This window comes from Ambystoma mexicanum, chromosome 6q (assembly GCF_040938575.1).
Source record: "Ambystoma mexicanum isolate Mex_15411 chromosome 6q, UKY_AmexF1_1, whole genome shotgun sequence".
Classification (NCBI taxonomy): domain Eukaryota; kingdom Metazoa; phylum Chordata; class Amphibia; order Caudata; family Ambystomatidae; genus Ambystoma; species Ambystoma mexicanum.
This window is the reverse complement of record NC_090937.1, coordinates 1,193,960,952-1,193,988,549: the sequence shown is the minus strand read 5'-3', so window position 1 is coordinate 1,193,988,549 and position 27,598 is coordinate 1,193,960,952.

Here is a 27,598-nt window from a genome sequence, read left to right as displayed (position 1 = left end):
AAAGGGAATGATAGGCGCAAAAGATGTAGTTATTAATACATTAATAAAAGGGGGGAATAATGTAATAAAAATGCAATTCCAGAGTGGTATGAAGGAACCCACGTATCTGCTCTGATTGTAGCCCTGTAAAAGGGGAGGGGGCTCTTTCTGATATATGTGAAATTAAATGGTTAATAAAACGAATCCATAATTACTGGGCAACAGGTAAGTATAATCAGTAGAACAAAACACAGTAAATAGGCCTTAGAAGCTTGCTTTTGCATAATACATGTGTTAACATTGTATGTGCTGTAAAGGATGCGATGACTGGTGATTTAGTGCAGAGTCTGCAATCCCAGGCCAGCATTAAGAGAAGCACACAGTGTTTGCCATTTTTCAAGGACTCTGATTAGAGCTCACAGTTTCCGCCACCGAATAAGTAAAACATGATCATTTAATCATTCAAAATCATTTTTGAAATGCGATTTTCTTATGGAGCCAAATGGAACCACATCAGTTTCAAATTACCCGGTAGAATATTTTTCCTGGGAAAAGGGTTAGAGTGTCCCCAATATGCAACATGTGTGTAGTGGTACGTCTGTGCTTCAAGGCTTTGGTAGTATCACGGTAGACAGCTGTTCTCATGAGAGTCAGGATGAGGTGACAGAAACATTTATTAAAGTTCTGTTGGTCGTCTCAAATGTTTCAATGACTTAACTTTGCGCTGTGGGTATTTGGGGTGCATTGTGATGTCACATTCTTAATTAAATGTGGTGTGGGAAGGTTTGTGGACCCAATTATTGAGTGCAATGTATGTTTTTCTATAAGGGTTCAAAGTGCAAAGTCCAAGCAGCTTTGTGTGGGGAGAGTTGTTCATGTAGCACAATCATGAATATAAATTACTTTGCATTGTATAAAAGTTCTACCTTTAGAGACGTTTCTTGAACAGCGTCTCTTCATGCAGTTCTGTTCGACAATCTGTTTGTATTTGATCTCACAGCTGCACCTGGGGCCCTGAATAAAACTGTGTTACTTCTTGCCCCGGTATATATTCCTTTTTGACTATTTTTGTAATATTTGGGTACGTTTTACAAGGCAAACACTGACACAATGTACTGAAAATCGACGTGTAAGGGGAAACTGCATTCTTTAAACCAATACTGTGAAGTGGGTTGACCCATTAGGGATATTGCAGAGAATGGTAGCAGGATTTGGAACAACTGGGAATTCCACCTCAACAATATTATTGAAAAAGGTGCTGAATCCTGGACAATCCTCCAAATTGACCCCTTTGCTTTCTTCACATGGTATATGGCTGTGTTACATGGGGACATAGAAGGTTGTATTATGCCTTACTTCAACAACACCATAGTGGTTTCATAAATCCCTTTGTCAGCTTCTCTAGACATGGGGTACCGCTTAACCCGTGTCAGTATCGCACCATGTTTCAATTTTATCCACACTTCTCCAACACTCTTTAACAGCTGCACATCATGAGTATTACTGCAATGGTCCAGCACCTTCTCCAAATCCTCCTTCCAATATGGGGATGCATTTCTAACGATGAGCATGGTTTGTGGTACTTCCCTTTGCTCTATCTGCATCTGGGAAGCCAGCTCAGTCCTAAAAACCATCTCTCCTGTGTCTTCAAACAATTGCTCAACGGACACATCCCTTAGTCATACGGTTGGATCGATGCACAGAGCAATGCACCACTTTCCGCCTTCCTCGTCAGTGCCTAAGAGAATCACCCTTTTCTTCTTGATGGCTAATGCTTCTAGGAGAACAATAACAATGGTGCATGGTGTTACCTCATGCGGCACAGCCAGTCAAAACAAAAATTAAATCGGTACTTGCCATGTCTGATCCCTGATTCCCGGGACCCACCTCAACATAAACATTACTCCATAAAGAAACAAAGTCGAATGTACAGGTACCCTCCATTATCGCGCCATCACTTCAGAATGCATGCAAAAACACTGCTTTTCTTTCCAGAAAAAAACCTGGAGTCGAGCACACCATAACTTTCTCTGTGAAAGTGATCGACATGTGGAGGCAAATGAGGATATCTACCCCCAAGACATCTGGCCAGGATATCTGTACAATACAACACATGAGCATATACATGTTGTGTACTTACCTTAAAGGATAGTTCCGGGACTTTTTTTTTATTGTCCCTACGGTTCGGCCATGTGTTTTTAAGCATAAATCGGTAGATCGTAGAAAACTTTCCTATGGACCATACCCGACTTTTCGTCCATTAACGCACTCGAAATCAGCCGCCATTTTCTGATAATCCTATCACTTGCCGCATCGCCCTGGCTCACCTGCTTTTGCGGCACTAAATCAAATCCCCCGCCCCTGAAACAGACTTTATCAAAACATTCATATTCCCCGCCTCTATCCGTGACGTGACTGAGCTGCGTAGGCAAACGCGCCCAGGCGTCTTCTACGCGACTCCACACAGAACCCGGAAATCAACACAGATGAGCTCACACAACACAGCGCGCCACAATTGGGAATATAAAACTGTACTTTTAAATTAAACTTCAAGATTGTAAATTTGGTAAAGTACATTTATTTGACATCAAATGTTTTGAGAATATTCAGCGATTTGCATTTTTATTTGCTCACGTTCCAAAAAGTTTGTTTTGAGGCACGCGATGTTCCTTTGCTGTACACAGGGTCTTAGATCATCTCACAATACAGCGCCACAATTCGGAATATGAAACTGTGGTTTAAAAGCAAACGGCAAGATTGTACATTTGGCAAAGTACATTTATTCGACATCAAATGTTTAGAGAATATTCTGCGATTTGCATTTTTCTTTGCTCTCGATCCAAAATAGTTCGTCTTGAGGCAAGCGATGTTCATGTGCAGTACACAGGGTGTTGGTTTACGATAAAATAAGCTCTTCGGTCGCACTGATAATCGCATGGCTGTTCCAACAACGAGGCACTAGGCCACCACAACGGTCTGTATGTTGCATCTAGCCGTTAGTACCGCGTAAGGGCATACTTGTACTTGGCGATCGTCCCATAAAATGGTCAGGGTGGTAACGTTGTTCACGCGGAGAAGCAACTGGCGGTTAAAAAAACCATCCGCCGGTGTCTGGTACTCGTGACACATGCAGTAATGGATGATGTACCTGTTTGAAAAACATAAAAATTAAATTAGTCTCACCATCAGATCTTTATTAAAATTATTCATTTTATATATTAGGTCGGGAAATTATTTCATAGCTAGGAAAGTGCAACTGGGTAATATAAGTCAAGGGGGGGCTGTAGGATACTGAGACAGTCCCCCAGTGCAGGGGTTGACAGGGAGGCAGTGCAGGTGGAGAGTAGAAGGGCCCAGGACCGAGGTCGCAGACAGTGGACAAGTTGTAGCAGGGGAGAGGGAGAGAGAAAGCAGAAGCAAAGAGGAAGGTTTTGAGGTGCTTCCGTAAAAGGAGATGGTTCTCCTCAAGATAGTGGCGGTACAAAACAATATGCCACATAGAACGAACAAGTACAACTTAACGTGTCTTTAAAGCTACTGTATAGTAATTAAATTGCGGTATAAACTCATCTAAATAGTTACTTACATTATATTTGCATTTTCCACTGTGTCTGTGCGTAGGGCAGCCCCGTAATACCACTCCTTCTATGCCGACGTTATTTCTTCTAATGAACGCTTTTGTTTCTGAAATTATATTCATTATCATTTCTTACGTTATTGCCCCACACCCCCAAAAAGAATTCTTTCGGGATGGTCCAGGCCTGTCAAGGTCAAATAACAATAGAACCTTATACTGAGTCGTGGGCCATTCCGGCACCCGAGAAAAAATCAAAGCAGCTGACCTTCACTTTGAACGAGCACACATTCCTAGTTAGCTACATTTAGTGTAAGGCCATCTCACAGGACTTGAAATTTACACTCCATCATTGCATTTTGTCTGCGTGCTTTGCAGCCCCAGAGAACCATAAATACAGAGACATTCTATATTTTTTGAAAAATGATTTATATTACTGTTTGGTTTAATTTAATGCGCAAATGAACAAGGTTGGATAGACACATTGCATGTACACTGAGCAATCACTTTTATTTACACATTACATAGCTACACATATTCAATGGGCCTGCGACATGAGGAGACTCGAGAGAACAGACAATCAAATTACAATCATTTAAACCGTGATGTGTATTTCTCAATGAGCTCTTCTTTAGGTGGACATGGAACAGAGGCAATGTTGGGTGGCAATGCAGTTGTCCCCTGCACAGGTTCGTTCACAACTCCATTTATGTGCCTATCTAGGACATCAACAATAAGTCTCTCAATAAACTCATATTGCATATAATCAAACACTGGTTTGATCACCCATTGTTTACTTCTTTTAGTGAAGGCCTTATTGTAGCGAAGCGTCCCTAAAGTTCCGGGCGTCCTACTTTGTTGACGGCCAACATTATGGTTATGTGCCAAGACCGCTAGAAGAGTCCGATTTATCATGCCCTCCATGCCAAAATGCAATCGTTTTGGCCTGTACTTTAGGCACATATTGTGGAACACCTCCAAATCTCCTGTGTGGCAGAATTCCGTGAGTCCCCTCAAAGCTTTTGTTATAGTTTTATCATATACAATCTTTTCAATGGCTTTGTGAGTGGGTGATGAAGGAATCAACCACTTCTTCTTCCGTGCCTCCTCTGTGGACAAATGGCCATGTTCACAATTGTGGAAATGTTGGTTTGTGTTCCAGCGGTGAACGTTTGTACAGTGTAGCATTACTGACCGCCATTTTTCCAGTAGAATTTCCAACGACCCTCCACATGTTTTTGAGCTCCACCAAAGATGGTTGCTGATTGACTTGGACCACTGTGAAATACCTTGCATATCTTTTTTTTTACCTGCAGCCGACAATTTTTTATTGATTGTTTTTGCAAGATGCCAAACGTCAAATTGGTGATTTATATTTTTATACTCTTCTCTCATTGTCTTGGCAATTGAAACGTGTCTGTCTGTGGCTATCAGGTCGATCACCATTCCCTGCGATTGTAGTTCTTGCAATGATGCTACAAAGCCAACTTTCTCCATGGCCACTGAGGATGTACTTTGTGACACCTGCACGACCACCGAACTCACAATTTTCTTACTTTCCATGTCCTGAAAGTGGTAGGTGCAGTACTTGGCTGAAAATCCTGGGCTGTCGCACTGTCCATCACCGGCTAGCCTGAACCGTTTGCCCGCGAATGTACTATCAATAGACATTTTTTCCATTCTCCAAGCTTCGCTAATGGCTGGAAATAGATAATCGGTTTGGTATTCGTAGAACTGAGTTTTCGCAATGAAATGGATTCCCACAAACTGAAAGAAAGACTCTAACTTTTTAAAACTTGAACCACTAAAAAGTGCAGCCGCTGCACAAAGTAGATTGCCTGCTGGCAGTTGCCCCAGCATGGGTTGTGCAGACCATGAGAAAGGATGATATTTTGTACAGGTGGCATGTATTTTAAGGTTAGTGCCTCGAATTTCACGAGTCACATTAATCAATGGCTCCCCACATACTTCCCCACCAACCGAATGCCCACATTTCAACCGAATAATAATATCAATCAAACAACTATCGAATACAATGAATTTGGCCTCTTTCCTTATACTGTCACTCTGCATCCCAGCTGGTTCGGCCTGTAACATTGAGGACATGTCACTCACATGAAAGGTAGAATCTCTGATATCGTCTTCCGCTATGTTCAGTGATATTGATGGTGTTTCATTGTTGTCCACTTCATTCTCTTCCATTGCAACATCTGTTCTTTCTCCGGCGATGGGTGAATAAAACAATTTCTTCAACTTTCTCGCGGTCTTAGTTTTTGCGGGTGTGGATTCTGTGAATTGATCTCCGACTGCATCCGAACTACCAGGAGGACATTCACTATCAATAGCTGGTGGTGGCATAGCTCCGTTGTCAATCACTTCATATTCTTCCCATTGGCACGATGCATCTCCAGTCTCAAGTCCCTGCCAAAAGGTTTGACAAGCAACATCTCTCGTTCGCTTCACTGTCTGTGTAGATCTAGTTCGTACACCCACTCGCAACTAGAGGACAGATTGGAAAAGGGATGTTCAGTTTAAACACAACTTACGGTATTGAACTATTAACAGTGAAAAACATCATAATATAGTGACCAGGACACTAACCTTCTTTTGCTTTCTTTTCTTTGAAACTTTCTTGCCTCGAACTTCAACATCAGGACGCTGTTGCTCCGACTCGTGTGTGCATGTCTCCACTTCCTCTTGCGCTGCAACGACTATATTTTCATGATAAGCACATCCATCACGCACTGACGCTCCATCGACTCCCTGAAACATAGAACTTTCATTAGTATGTATAATAATATTGAAAACACAAAATGTACTTGGGGACCAATACCCACATACATCTCAATAGCAAAACACGAATGAACGCATTGTGTAGAACATTCAAACGACAATTATTCACGCATTGTTGATCTAGTTAGATGGAACTGTCAAGATCCATACCTCGGGCTCCTCATAGACTTCCATTGATGATATTATTGAAGATGATGCTTCAGTAACTCCCTGAAACACAGTCATTGCATTAGTATGGTTTTCTATTTTGTTAAAAAGAACATAAACTTTGTGCTGGCGTCAACGGCTCATCTAAATAGACCTGCACAAATGATCAGTTGTCTAAAATAAATAATGGATATGTAAATATGATTCGATTTGCTCGATCGTTGGAAGTGTCACCACCGAGAGATCTGCATCAACTACTAGGGGTGATGTTCTTGTAGAAGAAGCTCCGTCATCTCCCTGCAACATAGTACTTGCGTTAATAAAGAAGGAAGTATAGCGGATGTAATCACGTCATATGATCTCGCTTGATCGAACTGCCAGTATCCATACCTCGAAATGCATAAGAACATCAAGGGACGATGTAACTGCGGTGCACACTTCTGCAAGCTGTTGCGCCGACCCGTAACTGCATGCTCCCCCTTCTTCTTGGACTAATGCTCCATCGACTCCCTGAAACATAGGACTTTCATTAGTAATGAACACAATATTGAAAAAAGAAGACACATAGGAGGGCGACGACAGAAGGACATATCAATGGCTAAAAACGAAAGAAGCATTGTGTGTAACAATCACGCTACAAGAATGCAAGATCTGATGATCTCCATCGATGGAACTGTCCGGAAACGTACCTCGAGTATCTGAGTGACATCAACGGTTGTCGTCAATACGTTGGACTCCTCAGCATCTCCCTGAAAGACAGTACTTGCATTATTTTGGATAACAATAATTATAACGGAAAACAAAGACTAGAGGACGAGTACAAGGGTGTACCATTAGGTAAAATAATTACACGATCAATTAAAACTATTGATTTACATGCCTAAAAGAAGTCAATGGCAGAATAGCCAAGTAAGATTACCCGATAGGCGCTTGAAGTGGCTGATGACTGCAATAACGACACGGATGGAGAATCTTCCGCCTTCATATTGAGTGGATACATAAATGGGGAAATTATTGTTAGCTAATGCTACACACTACCGCAAGGGCGAGAGATAAATACGTAAACTTGACTCACCAGTGGAGGGATGTGGACGAATAGAGTGGGAATAGCGGTTGAGAGCAATTTTCGCCTCGCTCGCGGTGTGTTCTTCTTTATTAGCATTGATGTGGAGTACATGTCTGAGCTAAAGTGCCTGCTGCAGATGCGGTATCGATCACCCCTCTTGTCCGCAAAGACTTCTAGGACTCTACTTTCAAGCTCAGACGGTGGATATCCGCAATATCGGACCCATTCTCTGATCTGATCTATTGTCTTAGGGAAAACATGCATTATAGTACCTTCAGATTTATTATGGGTCTTCGAAGGGCAACCGCCAATGGAACAGGCAGGCATTGTGGAAAGTTCTGAAAAGTAAAGATCAAGAATTCTCTATGAATACCAATGTGTTAAAAAATTAAATGACACATAAAAGGTTCAATGCAAGGTTCGTTTTGGTTCTTGGAACTATACACGTTATTCACATGCGGATAAGTATTTGAATAACTTTAAAAAAATAGAAAGATAATTTGACTAGACTCAGAAAGACTTCTGTCTTGAACGAAAAGAAATTGAACGCAAAATGATTATGGACCATGGCCTTACCTTGACGAACAAACAGTTAGATTCCGGGATCAGAGTAGTTTCTTGTCGTAGAACAGGGAGCAGTTCACAGGTTGCAAACTGACGAGTTTCCTCGAAGTGGTCACGGAAGTTCACAGAGACGAAGAGCAGATAACCAGCACCTTCACGGGTTGACTAGCAAAGCGCAAAGAAGTTCTCGTTAGACATATGAAGTGGGTTATAAAGAATTCGAAACAGGGGTGTGTTTGTGAATGAATGACGTCTATATGTCGTGGCATTGCCAGCACAAGTACCCCGGTGCGAACTGCCTTTGATAGGGCGGGGGGTGGATTGGGGCGGTGGTCGTGCAGACAAGACACAGGAAGACTCGTGAATGGAGACACACTTATGTGGATTGCAGGGGGCCATCCAGCGTGAGGGGGGATGCTTGGCAGGAGACACAGGGTCTGGAGGTAGACATGGGAACAACAACCCATGCTCTATAGACCACTTTGAAGTGTACATGGTCTTTGGCACCTCTTGGCCTTTATCGCTCCCCGACAGCTCCACTTGCCAGCACAAGTACCCCGGTGCGAACTGCCTTTGATAGGGCGGGGGGTGGATTGGGGCGGTGGTCGTGCAGACAAGACACAGGAAGACTCGTGAATGGAGACACACTTATGTGGATTGCAGGGGGCCGTCCAGCGTGAGGGGGGATGCTTGGCAGGAGACACGGGGTCTGGAGGTAGACATGGGAACAACAACCCATGCTCTATAGACCACTTTGAAGTGTACATGGTCTTTGGCACCTCTTGGCCTTTATCGCTCCCCGACAGCTCCACCTGCCAGCACAAGTACCCCGGTGCGAACTGCCTTTGATAGGGCGGGGGGTGGATTGGGGTGGTGGTCGTGCAGACAAGACACAGGAAGACTCGTGAATGGAGACACACTTATGTGGATTGCAGGGGGCCGTCCAGCGTGAGGAGGGATGCTTGGCAGGAGACACGGGGTCTGGAGGTAGACATGGGAACAACAACCCATGCTCTATAGACCACTTTGAAGTGTACATGGTCTTTGGCACCTCTTGGCCTTTATCGCTCCCCGACAGCTCCACTTGCCAGCACAAGTACCCCGGTGCGAACTGCCTTTGATAGGGCGGGGGGTGGATTGGGGCCGTGGTCGTGCAGACAAGACACAGGAAGACTCGTGAATGGAGACACACTTATGTGGATTGCAGGGGGCCGTCCAGCGTGAGGGGGGTCATCTCTGTACCCGGTGCCCAAAAGGATGATTTATTATGATCAACCATGTTGATTATTTACATATAACCATGTTTTGTATCAATAAAATCCAACGTCCTTTTATTGCCAACGCTTGAACAAAGTGGTGTGGTAAGTATTTTTGGGGGAGGAGGCAAGGCCGGGAGGCTTGACGCCAACCCGCAAAATAACATATGTATGTCTGATGCATATGGGTTCAAAGGTTATGTGGATTGAAGGTGGGCGGCCAGCGTGAGGGAGGATGCTGGCCGGAGACATGTGGTGTGACAAGACAAGGCACAGGAAGACTATTCAATGGAGACACACTAGATTCATTTAAAAAATGAAAACAACCATTGTTAAAATATATGTTGGGTTTTATTTTCGATCTTAATTTCAATTTAACATAAATAATAAACATTACACATTGTAAAGTTCCGGTTGCAGCACATCCAGGGAAAATCCGCGGTATTGTCCACTGTCGCTTGGGAAATGTTGTCTAATGGCAAGTACCGCACAGGCAGGTATTACTCTCCGAACGCGGTGTCCGAGCCTCCCGTGAAGCCACCAAGTGAAGCAACGATAGGCCACCAGCCTGTACCACCTGTGAAAATGAAAGATGCAAACTGTATTAAAATGACAAAACTTTCTTATCATTCTGCTTTGAAAAAAATTCTATCTAGAAAATGCACAATATCGAACCAATTTACATGCATTCGAATGATATGTAGATGTAATTTTATATGTGGGAGACGACCATAACATAGTAGTGGCATCACTGACATCAAAACCAGAGTATACTTACTCGTTACTCGGATTACGCGGACGAACAGTGCCGCGAAGTTCGTGCATAAGCACCATCATCATCCTCAACACGGTCCGTGAGAGGCAGGCTTCCCTGAACTCTGGCAGCTCGGTGATGCATTGCGGACTTGGCTCGCCTTCCGAAATGTAGGCCAAGCACCCGGAATTTTCACGGCAGCAGCAGTTCTCCTCCTCAGTTGGCATTAGCTCGCACCGATTGCACGTGCACCAGGTGGAGACGCCGTCCATGCGACATGGTCCAGGCTCTTCATCCGTTGACTGGTCCTCCCAACTGCCGTCCGAATCCCCATCGTTTTCGCGTGCTTGCCTTTCCAGTAGTTCCTCCTCGGTGTACTCGGGCTCGTACATATACGGCATTATTGTAGCCATTGTGTGGTAAAGAAAGTAAAATAATTTACAGAGATGGTACAGGTTTTCACAAGGCCTAGAAGCGGCGAAGGTAGCGACCAGAGCACAGAAACGAGTCACAGAATACTCAAAGTAACACAGAGAGAGGAATGGAATCGAAAATCTGCTGCTGTGTGTTGTGAAACGGTGTGTTTATACTTATTGAGGAAAGAGGCGTCCTGCCATTTCCATGGCGACACGTCATTAGCTGAGGCGCAGCGATTGTTGACACGAAACGTGCTTTGGCGTTGGGAAATGGGCGGTACGCGTCTGCTGATGTCAGGCTCAGGGGCGGGGGATTTGATTTAGTGCCGCAAAAGCAGGTGAGCCAGGGCGATGCGGCAAGTGATAGGATTATCAGAAAATGGCGGCTGATTTCGAGTGCGTTAATGGACGAAAAGTCGGGTATGGTCCATAGGAAAGTTTTCTACGATCTACCGATTTATGCTTAAAAACACATGGTCGAACCGTAGGGACAATAAAAAAAAAGTCCCGGAACTATCATGTACATACTCGGTGTAATGAAAATGTTTGGTCACCTACCTGTACACCTAATGTTGGTTCCTCTTAGGGATTGACAGTAACAGATAAGACTGGGCAGATCAGCAATCCCTGTGGCCTGTCCAAATCCTGGTACATATTAGCACTGGGGAGCAGAAACTAATTTCCTCCAAAAACGCCTGCTCCAGTGTAGTGAATGGCCGTTCCTGGGGGTAAAGGACTTTTCTCTGAGGTCTGTACTGGTGCATATGCTGGCATGGTTGGTTGAATCATACAGGTCTGTGCAGCCCCAGATGCTGGATTTGTTCAATCCATACCTGCTGTGATTGCACAGAGCCTGGGGCATATTGCATTGCTCGGGGTTGCATTTGTTGGGCACCTATGTTAAAATACTGTGGCCTGCTCTGACAATCCTCCATAGTTATTTCCCATCAGCCCGTTAAACCAGAGCCACATTCCTCCAAGCCCACCAAATGACCCACCTCCTAATGAAAATCCTCCTTACCACTCGGAAACCCCTTCATTTACCTCTAACCGGGAGCATACCCATCCATCCAACCATGTGCAATACCCAATTCACTATGTTCCTGTTGCCCCGATTGTCCCTGCTGTCCCTCCGTTGAACTGGTAATCACTGCTCCTTCCAAACAAATATTTGCTAACTTTTTCTGAACAAGCTTGACCTCTGCCTTTTGTGCCCGTTCTATGCTCTCCTTTTCCTTATCCTGTCTCCTTTTTCAAAATGCACAATATGTAGCTGAATTTCCAGCCAACTCTTGGCCTCCATCCCCACTACTTTGTCTAGATTGTGCTGGACTTATTTAGTAAGACTCTTTTTTAGCATGTGGTAAAAAAAACACCACATTCTTATCTCATGCTTCTCCCATCTCTGTCCTCCACATCTCCTGAATTAACTGGATATGAGAAGCAAGATCATTGTCTAACTTCATTCTCTTGGCCAGAATATCAAGGATATCTGGCATATCAGGGTACATAACCATCATAACCCGGAGGGCCCCCCGTAGCTGTGCCCTATAATTATTGAATGCTGCTCCATCATGGGTGTTTGTATCCAACTGAACTCCCAGATACCCTGCTTGACTCCAAAGCTTGTCTGACCATTCCCCCATTAGTGCTGTGAATAAGCTTTTCATGTCCCCTATGGTCAACATGATACTGGCAATGCGTTTCTCTATGCATAAATCCACCCGCTGCAGTCAGTGAAGTGGGTGTCTCCCCCAAATTATTCCAGTCCATGTGTGACCACGGGAAATAAAACACCTTTCCCTGATCCTTCTGGAGCAATTGAAATTGAGTCACACGCCCCTTTGCTGAGGCTCTCCCCATCTTTCCCCTGCTGCTCACTACAGCCATAAGAGTATCACAGCGTGTCCTAAGACACAATGGTGTACTCTCTGTAGCTGATACTGGAGTGGGAGATTGGGCTGTTACAACCTGTTTTCTCTGCTCAACTTCTGATTCCCATTCATCCTCGTCTCCTACTCCTGTTACCACATCTCCTGATACTTCTACATGCACGGAAGCATATTTGACACTACCGTAGGGTGCCGGTTCCCGTTCACCTTGCTCAAATCCTGTTTCCATAATTACACTTCTGTCCTCAATATCTACGTTAACCTCCTTTATTACGTACTTATCCAATCTAACAAGAACGTGTCCATGCCTCCACTTTCCTTCTTCTAGGTCCTTTGTCTGTCTATTCACTTCTTCCCGCGCTTTACTTCTCTACTGTTGTAACAGCATTATCTCTTCTTCCGCTCACCTCAATTCTTCTTCCAATCTTTTCTGCTCCTGCATTGCTACTGCCATGCGCTGTCTATCCTCTATCCTAGCAGTAGAAGGCACAGTCTCCCCTTTTTCGCTCATTCACAACCCTTCATCTAATGTAGCAGTTAGGGGAGTTACTCCCTTTCAACTCTCTGTTCTGAACATTTCTGCAGCCCTAATCATTGAAGGATGTACCCTTCCACTTTCCTCAGAATGCCATTTTTTAGGAATCATAGCTGATGGAGGCTTTATCTGTGTCCATCTTGCAACCATTGGAGTGGCTGCTGGAGAAAATAGCAGTTCAAACTCAAGGTCTGTATACCCTTCTGTGGGTGATAAAGCATAGCACCCATATGGGGGCGGCGGAAGGAATTCCTACACCCTCCTTTTTCAGCCCTCTCTATAAATCTTTAACATTATGGGTCCATGTGCTCTTTTTATACATCCTCCATAGCTCTAAGATATTTAAAATATTCTCTAATGGTGAATTGTTGTGACTACGAAAGTATACAGGTCTTCCAATATTCCCTTATAATAGGTCCCTTCAGAAGGCCAAGAAATTAGCAGTTTCCACTTCGTTTCCGTCAGCCATTCCCAAAATACTTACGTTATAGCCAGGAAGAACCTGACACAACTGATTCAATGAAGTATTAATCCTCCAAACCTAGTCTAACCTCCAAATATATGACTTAAAACACCAATGCCAAATCTGTAGCATCAAATTTTAACCCAAAGAACCCCTTTTTTCCCTTCCCAGTTTCTTAATCTTTCCCCAAACTCACTCACCTTGCTCGCTTTCACTGCAATCCCCTTTCTCACTTTAATTAAACTTCTCAATCTTACACAAAAAACAGCATCTTTATCCAAAAAACACATGCCAACAATATAACTGAGATATCACCTTCACTCAAGCATAGAAGAAGCTCACTGTTTTCCACAAGACCACTGCTGCTCTTGCTCTCTTCACCACTAGTACGGTATTCTTACTACAGTACTGTCTTTCCCTGACTACAGGAATATTCCCTTCACTGCTTCGACTAACCAAGAAAAGTGAAGTGAGAGCTCTGTCCGCACATTCAATACAGAATCTTTTTTGCCAGAATAGAAGGGAAGGCTTGGAAGACCATCCTAGGTCTCCCAAAGTCTATGCCAACAAGTGCTATCAGACTGAAGTTGGGCCTCACATCTAGGTGGGACCAATATATAAAAAGATGCCTATATCTGCATGCCAACATTTTGGAGGCCGATGTAAATTCTCTCTGTTCATATATGAAAGATTTCTTAAGGGGTGCCTTGGCTTCTTCCTCGTCATTACTGGGCTTTCATAAGAGATGTATGAACTTCGCTAGTATGATCTCCTTTGATTCCTCAGACAGTTACTTTGTGAAAAAAAGGATAGTCATTGTCTGGAACAGAATTTCTGATTACCTGAACACATTGTTATTGTTCAGGGATAACGTCCATTAATTTTCACCATCACGCAAGTTGAGATCCTACTTGCAGACGTTTGTATCCCAAAAACACTGTGATCTTTATCTTAAATTCTGTTTAAATGCTCTGGACACTTTAGAAGTGCTGGGCCTAAATTGGGTATAGTGAAAGATATGTGTCAGTGCCAGATCTTGGCAGAGAGAATTAGCCACTTGGGGAGGTACTTACATTCTACCACCCTGGTCCTGACTAAAAACGTATGGGAGAGGCTAAAGCTTACTGCAAACCAGACATTAATAGTTGCTTTCTCATCATTTGTACAGACAATCTTCCAGGTTTTGAAGAATAGAAGGGGAAACCAGAATGGAGGGAGATTTGGGACTAATTAATGTTTACATTGGTTAATTTTGTTGAAGTCATTTGATGAATTGATTTTTGATTTGAGCATAGAGTTGATGTAATTTTGTGTATTTTTTGTTATATGTTTGTTCTTATTTTAGTGTAAAAGTTTCTTGTAAACTGCAAAACACTTTTAAATAAAAAAAGAAGGGTATCAGAACAAACCTCAGAATGGACGTGCTGGTGGGGATGCTGCCTCAAACCGAGAAAAAATAACAAACTACAAACAAATATATACAAAGGACTTACAACATAAAACAGTTCTTTCACTTCCTTGAAACGTTCACCCTTTCAGTCCCCATAACCCTGTCTAACTCCACACATGCATGCCTACCTTATCCCTACCAAAACTGCTTAAATCTTGGAAAAAACCCTTTTTCCATATTACCCACTTGCTCACCTACCAAAAGTGCACCCATGTGAAAATGAACTCCAAGGCACTCCAAAGTGGTGCTCATTCAATTTGCGGTGCACATCTGGACCACGGTACAACGCCTCCGAGAAACAGACAGGCCTCTACCCCATATGGTGCCTGTAAACCTCTCTCTTTCACCGTGCATGGATGACTGGTCCCCGCAGAGAAGCACCACAGCAGAGTTTTGTGGACAGGAGACCCACAAAATCTCAGTAAAGACTGGAGCCCAACCAGGGACGCCAAGTGTGCTGGTGGATCTCTGAAAACCTTAACACAGTGAGTGCGTGTTTGTCAGTAAAGCAACTTTATTGTACAAATGGCCAGGAGGAGCTAGATGATCCTGTAGAGTCAAACTAACCTGAGTCTCCCGAAACTACACAAGTTGACACTTTTTATACATTTTAGGAAAGAAATAATACTCCCAAGTATTTTATTACAAATCATCCCCCCAAACATGATTGGTCAAAACTATACAAAAGAAATCCACTGTTCTCTAATTCCCACGTTCCCATTGGTTACCTTTATCTAACTGCCATCATCAGATCAAATTCATAGCACACCCCTACCCTGGAGTCTTCCATGGTAGGTCATGACATCATCACATAGTTACAAATTTACATACAACCGTTATTTATCACAAGTTTCCATTGGCCTGGACTCACTAACCACTGACGTGATGCACATGGTTTGCAAGGACAATTTAACAATGTTAGGAGGGGGAGCAATAACAAGTTCCCTTAGAACTGGTAAAAACTATCTCACACGCCCAGACTTGCTGGTGTCCTTGTTTCACTTTAAAATAAGCGATTACCAATACAACATGCATGGGAACTGGACACAACCTAAGAAAGTAATTGAAACCCAAAAAATATTGGGCAACTCTGCCCTTAGGTGTCACATCACCCCAAGTTTATAACTCAGCCGCGAACAGATGGCCGGATTCGCCTGGAGGATAAATCATAGACTCCCATGTACTTTAAAAGATTGCATCTCCTTTCCACAATAGTGCTAAACCGTAAACCCCAGGCCTGCCTGTGACTGACCATCTGATATTGTCACAGCTGCCTTCCTTCTTGCTAAACCAGTTTTCCCAGTCACACAGCTTTAACCTCACCAACCCTGGTTGCACCGTCTGCCCAGACTATGAAAAAGCACACGGCATACAGATTTGTACGTTCCCCATGTACCCCAATTGTCCCAAACGTATGCCTCAAGACCGACATGTATTTATGTCTGTTTTTTTATGTTCAAGACCACTGCATCCTCTTTACAGTGGTTTCTTCATAACAAATCTCCTTTCTCGCACACCATAATTATATTATGTTTATATTTCATCAGCAGTTTTGATATGTATCTTTCTGCATGCGTACAAATCTAAATGTATCAACTTAAACATAAAGTAAATCATATTATCAGTAATTACGTTAAATACATGTCAAATTGCAACATTGCTCCAACTTTGCCACTCCCGCAGTCACCAATACAGCACGCGCAACATAAACCTCTCCTTCTTATGGGGACATTTATCGGCCACAGCAACAGCTCCCAAACCTTTTTTTTTTAGACGTACTTAATGATTTTTAGTACGTTGGACACCTTTTTGACTTCATAGTTGAAGGGCACCTTACACTTAGGTAATTCAAATAGGGATGCACTTCAAAAGCATTTGTGTTTTAACACTTTGCCTTATTCCTCAAAACCTGTTTTGTCTCACACTTTCTTGATAAAAACATTTCGCTGAAAGAGCTAAAGTCTGAGACCCTTCACCACAAGTGCTAGGGGAGAGTAGGGAGTGAATGAGAAGGTGACAGAGTGAAAGGGGGAGTTATTGATGGAAAAGGTGTGGGTGGGGTGGTGTGGAAAGAGCAGTAGTGTTGAGGAAAGTGTGAGTAGTAGTCATGAGGAGAGGGGAGAGTACTATTGTAAGGAGGGCGGAGAGTAGTACTAATTACGAAAAGAGGGGAGAGTATTACTAATGAGCAGAGAGGATAGTAGAAGTGGTAAGGAGAAGGGAGAGTAGCATTAGTGGGAAGCGAAGAGAGGAGAGATTAGCAGGGAATACGATTGGTTCATGGAAGTAGATAGTGGAGACATGATTTTTGGAGGGATGGATGAGGCAGTGTTGTTCAGAGCAAGGAAATACAGTGGCATGAGTTGGGGGGAGGAGAATAGGATGAGCCAAAGTCTGAAACCCTTCACCACAAGTGCTAGGGGATAGTAGGGGATAGTAGGGAGTGAGGAAGAAGGTGGCTGAGAGTGAAAGGGAGATGGATACGGAGTTGTAGTCTTGTGGATAGTGTGAGTAGTAGTGGTGAGGAGAGGGAGAGTAGTAGTAGAGGGGAGTGAAGAGAGGAGAGATTAGCATGGAATAAGATTGGATCAAGGAAGGAGTGTGAATATGATTTTTGGTGGGATGGACGAGGAAGTGTTGGTTAGAGCAAGGAAAGACTGTCATGAGTGGGGGGGGAGAAGAATAGGATGAGGCAAAAGAGAGTACATAGAAAAATAAGGAGAAGAACACCTGAGAATGGGAAGCAGAAGACTAAGTGGGGCTTGAGTGTCTGGAAGGCACATACTCTGAGTTACATCACTGCAAGGATTCTTCAAGTGGTACTCCCAAGATTCTTCAAGTGGTACTCCCAAGCTTGTCTCTAACAGAGTTTAGGCTGATAAGGCATTTGCCTTTAGGCAATCACCTTGAGTTCATTTATACATAGTAAGTAGGTAGCCAGGGTACTGATCTCTAGTGACTAGTGACTATTTACTAGCCTGGAGTTGAAGTTGCCCGGGCTGAGGATGAACTTCCCATCCCTAGGCTAGAATGAGCGGGACAGCCCTTAGAGATCCCTCCTACTCCAAATCCAAATAAAAAACCCTTGAACTGTCTTTCAAAGTTGGTGTCTCATCTGACCATCTGTGCTAATAGCCTGTTGTAAATCTGGAAACTCTGTAACAGTAGTAGCCTACACACCCCTACCAGTTGCTGACAGCAATTTTTATATTCCAACATATGGTTCGATCTTGGACTTGATAAATTAGATTCAGTATTCAATGAATATTGAGCATTGTATTGTAATTTAGTAGGTGAATAGATTAATTTGACTAAAGGTTCAAATATCCATTCAAGCATAAAATACACAGATGATTACAATACCAATGGAACATTCATTATACACACAGAAATATCAAAACATTCCACAATTCAGAAAGCATATTAACCTATAGCATAGCCTAAAACAATACAAAATATGATTATTCAAGTCACATATTTCATTAATATTGCTCGTCTACTCCAAGCAGCATCTAGATATTTTGAAAATTCCAAAACTGCTTCCTGAGATGATAAGATGTTAAAAAACTCCTCAGCTTCTCTGGAGCTCATAAGGTTATTAGTTATAAGATATGGTACCAAGAACGTTCACCTACCACCCTTGGAAATAGAACAAAGAAATACAAACTGAACTTGCTTTGTCCAATTTAGGAGCAATAGTGGCAAGATTAAGCCTACATTTGATATACAAAGCTCTTTTTCTTGGGCAAACTAGCCACTCCATATATTGCTTGCCACCCCAAGTTAAATTCAAGCATACATATTCAATTGGCATAGAATCAGACTTGGCGCTACTCAGATATTGGCACCAGTCATGAAATCTTTTCTTTATGATGGTAACAGACCTATTTGTGAATTCACCATCTTTCTTCCATAAAAGTTTCCATGAAAGGTTCATCCCAAGTTCATTTAATAAAGGTGGTTCCATGTCTCCAAAAATTGCGGCAAAAATGCTGTGGTTTTGCAACCACAATCATGTAAAGGATGCGGGGGACACCCCCGCACACCTGGACCCATTATACCATTTAATGGGAGTGGGGGGCACCCCCGCAACCCACGCTTCCCCTTAAATAGTGTAATGGGGTACACCTTCACCGGGTCAAATCATAGCATTTTTGCCACAATTCTATTTTACCAGCAACATTTTTGCCACAATTTTTTTACTGATACCTTAAAGATTAATAAAGTGCAATAATTTGCAATTATTACCCTCATTTGGTCTCTACAATTCCCACATGGGACTTTTTTGCAGCACAACTTTGGAGCATGTATTAATACAAACAAGAAAAGCAGGTGCCAAATCACGCTAACAATATCTAGGAATATTTGTTGCACAAATTGGTATCCAGGTTAGGTTTTTCAATAAACCTCTTTTCTCTGTTTTCAATCACCTGTATACATGCAAGGCTCCATAGCTCAGCCACATAGAGGGCTTCATGTACTTTATAGACTTCTAATTATTCTAGCATTACTCCCCCTTGTGAAGCCATCATGAAGCAAGGCACAGACAACAGATTCACGTTCTTAATGAAAAGGAATTTATTTGTGTATGTCAGGATGAAGTAAGGCCTAACTTGCCCAATCGTTTTTAATTTTTATTTAATTTAATTTTATTTTCCTGCTTTGTTTACCACTCATCCCTCCTTGCCCATTGCCCTCTGTGCTCACTGACTGGCTGGATTACAATAATTTGGGGAGGCCGTTTCTCAGCAGGCCTCGTGGAAACTGAAAGATGACCGCTGCCTGCCCGTAACAAGAAGAGGTTCTGGTGCACCTCAGCATCTGTTGCCTGCCATTGGCCACCTGCACATTACTTCTAGCCTATGGTGGACTGGCAGGCTTTACCTGGCCCCCTCACCAAAGTCCCACTTATTAAGGCTCCTGTCTGCTCCCTGTCCGCTGCTGGTTCACAGTGTGAGGTCTCCCTGCACCCCTCTCAAGCACCAGTTTCCTGGAACCCTGAACTATCATATTGCTATCACCTCTGCAACCATGGGTGAGTGACCCCTATCTCGACACTTTACAACCCTGATCTTTCCACCTTCACCCAATCTTACCCTTGCTCTAATGCTTATTGCCTGTGACTGGACTGTGTTTAGTACCATCTGCTGATATGTATCTATTAGTACAATTTTCTTCTATTTTGAATTTAGCTGTTAGTACCATTTGCTGCTGTTTTGAATGTAGGTGTTAGTATCATTTGCTATTTTGAATTTAGATGTTAGTACCAATTGCTGCTATTTGAAATTAGCTGTTTGTACCATGTGCTGCTTTTTTGCATTTAGCTGTGCCCAGTGACTACCCTGTGCTACCCATCCTGCTTTTCCCCACATCCTGTCTCCCCCCATCCTCCTCCACGACACCTATGGCACTCTCTGTCTCTCCTCTTTGTTCTATCTGATCTCCATTGACTATCCTACCCTTCTCAGTACGTCTGGTAGGAAGAAGGTCAAAAAGGATATCTTGGCATCTACCTCTGGTCTCCCTATCGCCGATACCTACTCCAGCACTTACTCCAGACAGACCCTCACCGACATCCTCTTTATCGTTCCTTCGCCAGACTGTTGGTCTCCTCACATGGTCTCTGTGCTCTCTCCCTTCACTGGTAAATCTCTGACCTAGTTACCCTTAAACTGGTGGCTGAGAGGAAATGGCAGGCTTCTTGTGCATCCTCTGACAAACTGGCTTGCCACCCTCTCCAAAGGCAATACCAGCGCCTTGCCTACACTAGAAGAGAGCCCATATCCAAGCCTGCATCTCTGTGCCATTAAACAACTTGGCCAAACGATTTAAAATCTGCAAGGAGTTGGCCAACCCCGCTCCAGGCTCTAACTCTCCTTTCGATTCCCAGGCCCTTTGCATGGCCCTTGACTGTCATTTTATCACAAAAACCCATGACATCTGTCCACCCTCTTGTCCTCTCCTCCTCTTCCCACTTCTCTCTATGATGCCTCTGGCTCTCCTGCAGCTGCTTCTGCTCCCTCTTTATCATCTTTTCCTCTGTTCTCCCCTACAGAGTCTGATCTATGAAAGTCTTGTCAAAACAGGTTCTTCCCTGTTTGTCCAAAACCATCAAGGACCACATTGATACCCTTGCTCCTGCTCTGGCTGACTTCTGCAACCGCTCCCTGACCTCTGGAGCCTTCCCCTCCCCTCAGAAGCACTCTCTTGTGCACCCTCTTCTCATAAAACCCACAGCCAACCCCGCTTGCCTGGGCAAACTCCCGGAAAAGACGGCCATCTCCCAGCTTAATATTCACACCAATTCTGCTGGTTGTCTCCGTGACCATCTGTCTGGCTTCAGAGCTGCCAGAAGCACAGAAACTGCTCTCCTGAACATCTGTGAAGACCTGCTCTCTAACCTTGATTCTAATATCCCTCTTTCCTCATCGTACTTGATCTTTCTTCTGCCTTTGACAAAGTCAACCATGTCATCCTGCTCAATCACCTCTGTGATAATCTGGGTATCACTGATCACAATGCCAGTAAGACAGAGATCCTCCTCATCAGCACACCTGCACCTTCCTTTCCTGTCACTCTCTGGCTGGCCTCCCTTGGCCCTCTCCCTGCTCCTACTTGCGAGGCTAAGAATCTTGGGGTCATCTTTGACTCCACGCTTTCCTTTTCTCCTCACATCTCTGATGTCTCAAAAAAGTCTAACTACCGACTGCACAGACTGATGGTCATGGAGACAACCAACTGCACTTCCTCAGAGGAATTCTTCCTTTCCTCTCCTTTCCCCAGAAGCTCACTGTCTCCGGAGCTCTGGTTCTCTCTAGGAAGGACTATTGCAACAGCCTCTTTCTAAATCTGCCTGAAACACTATCCCTCTTCTGCTGCTCATCCAGAACAGGCCTGCAAGACTTTTCCTTGTCCTCCAGCCCTGAAATCTCTTCATTGGCTCCCAGGGGCTGCAAGGATTAAATTCAAGACCCTTTGCGTTGTCCACAAGGCTTTCTGGGGCCTGGGTCCACAATACTTTCAACTCTCCCTCTGTAAATACATTCCTATTCGAGCTCTTCGCTCCTTCCCCTACAACTCCCTCAGGGTCAGTCGCTTCTCCAAGCAACAAGTTGGGGGGTAGATCCCTTTCCTCGGCTGGGGCCTCCCTCTGGAACATCCTCCCTGCCTCTCTGAAACTTGAGGAGAACCATCTTCAGTTCCAGAATCACCTCAAGATCTACCTCTTTGCTTCTGTCTTCGCTCTTCCACTCCCCTGATAATCTGTCTGCTTTAGCACAGGGCACCTGGTCACCCTCTGATTTCAGGACCAGATCCCTGCCCTCCCAGCAACACAGCCGCACTGCCTCCTGGCAACCCCTGCACTTGGTTCTGTATATGCAACCCTACAGTCCCCTTCCAGCACTTATCAGAAACCTGTTATCTACACCTTCCCGCACTTACCACCTTACTGCACTACCTGTTATTGTTCTATCACGTGTTCAGCACTGTCCAATCCCCCTGCCCCTCGCACTTCCCCCTTTCCCTCTCCCCTGCACTTGCACATTATCAATGTCACTGGGCCTATTAAAATCGCTGTTTTGTCCTCCCTTGTTTCCCCTCCCTTGCCTTGGCGCATTCTGAAACACTTGTGTATGGGCTTGAATCAAATAAAATATCATATCAAATAATGCTTAGGTGGGATTTCCCTACCTAAAGAAACTAATGAAAGTTTGTGTCAGTGGGCCTCATTACGACCCGGGCGGTAAAGGATTACCGGTACCGGTAAGGGCACCGGTGCCGGTAATCCCTTATCGCCCTATTCCGAGGTCCCTTTGCGGGTCCTCCCTTAATGGCTGGTAAAACCAGCAGTTAAGGACGGGACCCGCAAAGGGACTTTAGAGGTAATAACGGTAACGCAATTTGAGGTACCGTTATTACCGCCTTCCCCATTCCCATTGAGCCCTATGGAGGCTAAAATGGGAATGGGGAAGGGCCATGGTGAATGGGGAATTACCGCCCCCGCCAACATTGGAATGGGGCGGTAATTGCTCCATTTACCGTGGCGGAATCAATAAGGTTTTGGAGGCAACCATGGCTCTAATAGCACCATGGTTACCTCCAGGATTGTAATGAGGCCCGGTGAGTTCAACTTAAAGGTCTGTCTATGTCCAAAACATATACATGCCCTCACAAATAAAGATATGAAATGTGTAGGGATGTCAGCACCAAAAGAAACAGTGTTCAAAAATAAAGTTCTGAGCTTCTTCCAGCCCAGGATTGGTTTCAGCGTCCCCATTCCCAAGTTCAAATAGTTTCACACAAAATCTGAGGGTTCTTTTCCCCAAGGCAACACAGTCACAGTTCTAAAACCTCTCAGGGTTCCCTTCCCCAAGATAAACACAGTTCCCAGTTCATATCAAATAATGCTTAGGTGGGATTTCCCCACCTAAAGATACGAATGAAAGTTTGTGTCAGTGGGCCTCATTACGACCCGGGCGGTAAGGGATTACCGGTACCGGTAAGGGCACAGGTGCCGGTAATCCCTTACCGCCCTATTCCGAGGTCCCTTTGCGGGTCCTCCCTTAACGGCTGATAAAACCAGCAGTTAAGGACGGGACCCGCAAAGGGACTTTAGAGGTAATAACAGTACCGCAATTTGAGGTACCGTTATTACCGCCTTCCCCATTCCGATTGAGCCCTATGGGGGCTAAAATGGGAATGGGGAAGGGCCATGGTGAATGGGGAATGACCGCCCCCGCCAACCTTGGAATGGGGCGGTAATTGCTCCATTTACCGTGGCGGAATCGATAAGGTTTTGGAGGCAACCATGGCGCTAATAGCGCCATGGTTACCTCCAGGATTGCAATGAGGCCCGGTGAGTTCAACTTAACGGTCTGTCTATGTCCAAAACCTATACGTGCCCTCACAAATAAAGTAAAATGTTGAATTAATTGCCGGAGTTGATGTATTCAAAGGGAGTCCGGGTCCATGTGTACTGCTGCCCCCTGAAGGTGAAAGCTAGCTTGTCTTGGTCCTCCCTACTGACAGGTACAGTCCAGTACCCATTGGTCAGGTCAATGGCAGTGAATACCTGTGACCCCTGGATCTGGGCCAGCCCTTGGTCTATGTAGGCAAGAGGCCATCGGGAAGTATGGACCCATTTGTTGAGCTCCCTAAGGTCAGCACAGAGTCTCCACTGGCCGTTTGGCTTCAAAATCCCCAGCACCGGATTATTGAAAGAGCTGTGGACTAGGCGGATTATCCCACGGGACTCAAGGTTCTTAATTATTTCAGTAAGGAACTCCATTGATGCGGGAGGCAAGCGATATTGCTTCACAAACACTGGAGTCATGCCAGGGTCCGTGGGAATTGTTGTTGTGTGGATGTCGGTGCGACCACAGTCATATGAGTCCACTGCAAAGAGATCTTGAAAATCTAAGAACACTTGTTTCAATTTTTGCTTTTGCTCCAGAGTCTCACAGGCATCAGCTAGGTTGACTCTCTGCTCAACCATCTGTCTGAAGCCTGGAAAGACTCCTGGTTTTGCTATCTCAAAGGCCTCCTCCAGCTGGGTGAAGAAGCCTCTTGTCAAAGTGCTGATTTGGACTGGTGGCTTCAGGTGGGGAAGGCAGTTGTTGCGGACTTGGAATATCACCTCATCTCTCCTGAAGTCACAGATTACATCTTCCTTGCCATAGGTGCAGGAAGTGTACACCAGAAAATTCCCCCCATGCCGGGTGAAGATCCTGTCTGGTGTTGTGTCATCGTCACTATCACTGTCAAAACAGTCCTTGGGAATTGGTCCTAACAGTTCATTAATTAAATCTATGGTAAAATGTTGGTCATCAACAGCCATTCCAATAATGGTACCTGCGGCTAGAGTGATACTCTTTAGGTAGCTGTTATCCACCTCTATTGGAATGGTGTCATGTTCTATGTTGACTAGTGGTGTTGGGTTTACCCCCAACCCTTGCTGTTGGAAATAAGCATTAAGATCAATATAGGCATCAGGGTTTCTCTTCATTTAACTGAATAGGGATGAACAACTGCTCTCCAATTTTCTGAATATCGGCCAGGCTTTGAGCTGATTTTTCATCTTTCTGGACTATAGGAGTGGGATTTTCTGATTGTGTATTTGTAAAGAATTTCAGGAAGGTTGATTTTCAGAAATAGAGAGGACCCACAATCACCAGTTTGTTGTCCTACTGCAATTACTGTCACGTCAGGGATTTGGTTGTTCTGGAAGTGAAATTCCAATTGGTCAGGTTTTTGTTCAACCATGTGGCATGTGCCGTTTAAACTAACATGGTTGACACTATGTTTCAATTTTATTGGTCGGTTAGCTTGGGTCCAGAGGACCTTGTTCACACAATCTATGAGGGGAGACAACCGTCGCAGGATGTAATTCCCTAGTAAATATGGGGTGTACTCTGGAGTCACAACTATGACCGGGTGCATCACCTTGTGTCGCCCAATTTTAATGTCCAAATCTGCAGTCCCCTCAATGGGAATATCCTTCCCGTCGAAGTTCTGAAGTTGTCCAGGAAGAGGGGTGAGAGGAATTTGGTATTTCTCCCCCCTTCCTGAATTCAGTTGGTCAAAGGCCCTTTTTGACATAAGGGTAGCTTGGGACCCAGTGTCCACCAGTGCCACAATTGTACACTGTGCCACGTTTTTGGCCCAGGGCTTAACATCTTCCCTCCTTTTCCTCAAGGGGGCAAAGATAATGTACATTTTTGGACAACTGGTGGGTTAGTTTCTTGGTTTGGACACTGACAGGAAGGTGATTTGGGTAGGATTCTATTTGGTATCATGGGAATCTGAAAGAAAAAGGTGACAGCTAAATATGTGGGAAGCTTTGGGTTCCCCTGGTTCTGGGCTGCCCCCTCCCCTTTTTGGAGGCAGTCACCAGGATGGGTTTGAACCAGATGATTTTCATGCTGTTGATTCTGGGGTTTGATTAATGGCGGTGCTAACTCAGTTTCCACATCTACCCAGTCTGGATTTGGATCCTTTGGGACCCATTTTTCTTTGGGAGGAGTTCCCCCATCTCTGAAGGGGAAGATCCTTTTCCCAGGATCCTCTGAGGATTCCTCTCCTTCAAACTGGTAGACTTGTACCTCCTCCTCAAAATGGGTCTTTTTGGGATCTTTATTTCTCCTACACCCCCTCTGCTCCTTGGGTTGCAGACTTTCAGGGGCAGGAAATGTTGGTTCCAGTTCCAGAGTTTCCAGGGCCTTTTTACAAGTGGGGAAGGAAACTTCCTCCAAGGCTGCCGCCATGCTCATCGGAGGGTTCTGTTGAGTCCTCAGCATGCGACCCAGATCCTGTGCCATGTTTTGGACCTGGCGCTCTAGTTGTGATACCCGCTGTGGCTGGTACGGGGTCCTCATGTCTCCCCTGGGCTGATCCCGGGAAGGGTAGCTATCCCTTCTCACAAAATACCCTGGGTTGGGAAAGTTTGGGTACCCCTCCACCCTTGTCCTCCCCTCTCGCAGATTTGGCTGTCTGGGCTCAGGAAAGTGGGGAAAGAAGGATGGATTGTTTTGGGGGTTAAAATTTGGCAAGTACCTTGGGAAGAAATTCTGTCCAGTATTTGGGGGATTACTGCCCTCCTGGGGGGAAGTTCCCTGGGTTAGCTGCTGTCTGATGGGACCCCCCCTTCCTGGAGGAGTCCACACATTACCCAGGATTAGTCTATTGCCCTTGTAGCCTAGGCTGATGTAGTCAGGAGAGTTAGGGGTCCCATTTGTGGGATTGCCTCCCTGGTTCCCTGTTTGTGATTGGCTCGAGGGCCTTCTGGGTTTGGGGTTGTTCTGATTCTGTGCAGGCAGGTTTTTAGGCCCCGCATATCTTAGCAGCAGCAGGGGTGTTGGTTGTTTTGGGGTTTTTGGGATTATTTTTATTTTCCACTGGCTTTTCCACCTTATAAATGGGTGTGGCTTGTTCAATAACACAGTTTAGTGACTTTTCTCATGAAAGTCTCTCACTAGCTGGGTCATGATGTATTTGGGGAGAAAATGGAAGAAAGTATTTACAAACTCTCAGTGCGCACCCTTCTAGTGGTCTGTGCACAGGCACACTTAAATTCTTGAACAAATTCTTGTGGGGCCTGATCTTCCCCACATTGCAAGTTATAGGCTGCCTTCCGAGCCTCCTGAGGATTCCTGTGCACAGAATTTATTTTCAAGATGGCCGCCCTGTAGGTGGACCATATAGAATGATTCTGATCCTCCAGCCCCGCAAAGAAGCTGGAGTACTCGGGAGAGAAGGTCCACTTTACATAATGAATACAGCTTTGACTGTCCTTCAAATGGAAAGTCTCCATCATTTGTTCAAATAGCTCAAGGTGCTCCCAAACCAAATACTTCGCATTCTCATGATAGGGCGTGATGACGCTCCTAAGGGCTTTGATTTGTTTTAGGGGATCCTTGAGCAAGGCCCTCTTGACCTTGTTGGCTTTTTCGGTTCGGGTGACCCTGGTACACTCATCCTGACTCAGAGGCACTGCTACCAGAGGTGCCTGTCTGGTCTTCTAGGCTCTCCTGGATTCTGCAAGCTTGGGAATGGCTGGCAGAATGTGGCGCCTAGTTTCCTGAATCCTGTGGTGCTCAGAGAAGTTTTCTCATTCCTCCTTGCTCCCAGGATTTGCTGAGTACCCCCCCACTGTCCTAGCTGGGCAGTTGTTTTCAGGATGCTCTTAGTGGGCCTACTCTCATGGAGTTCC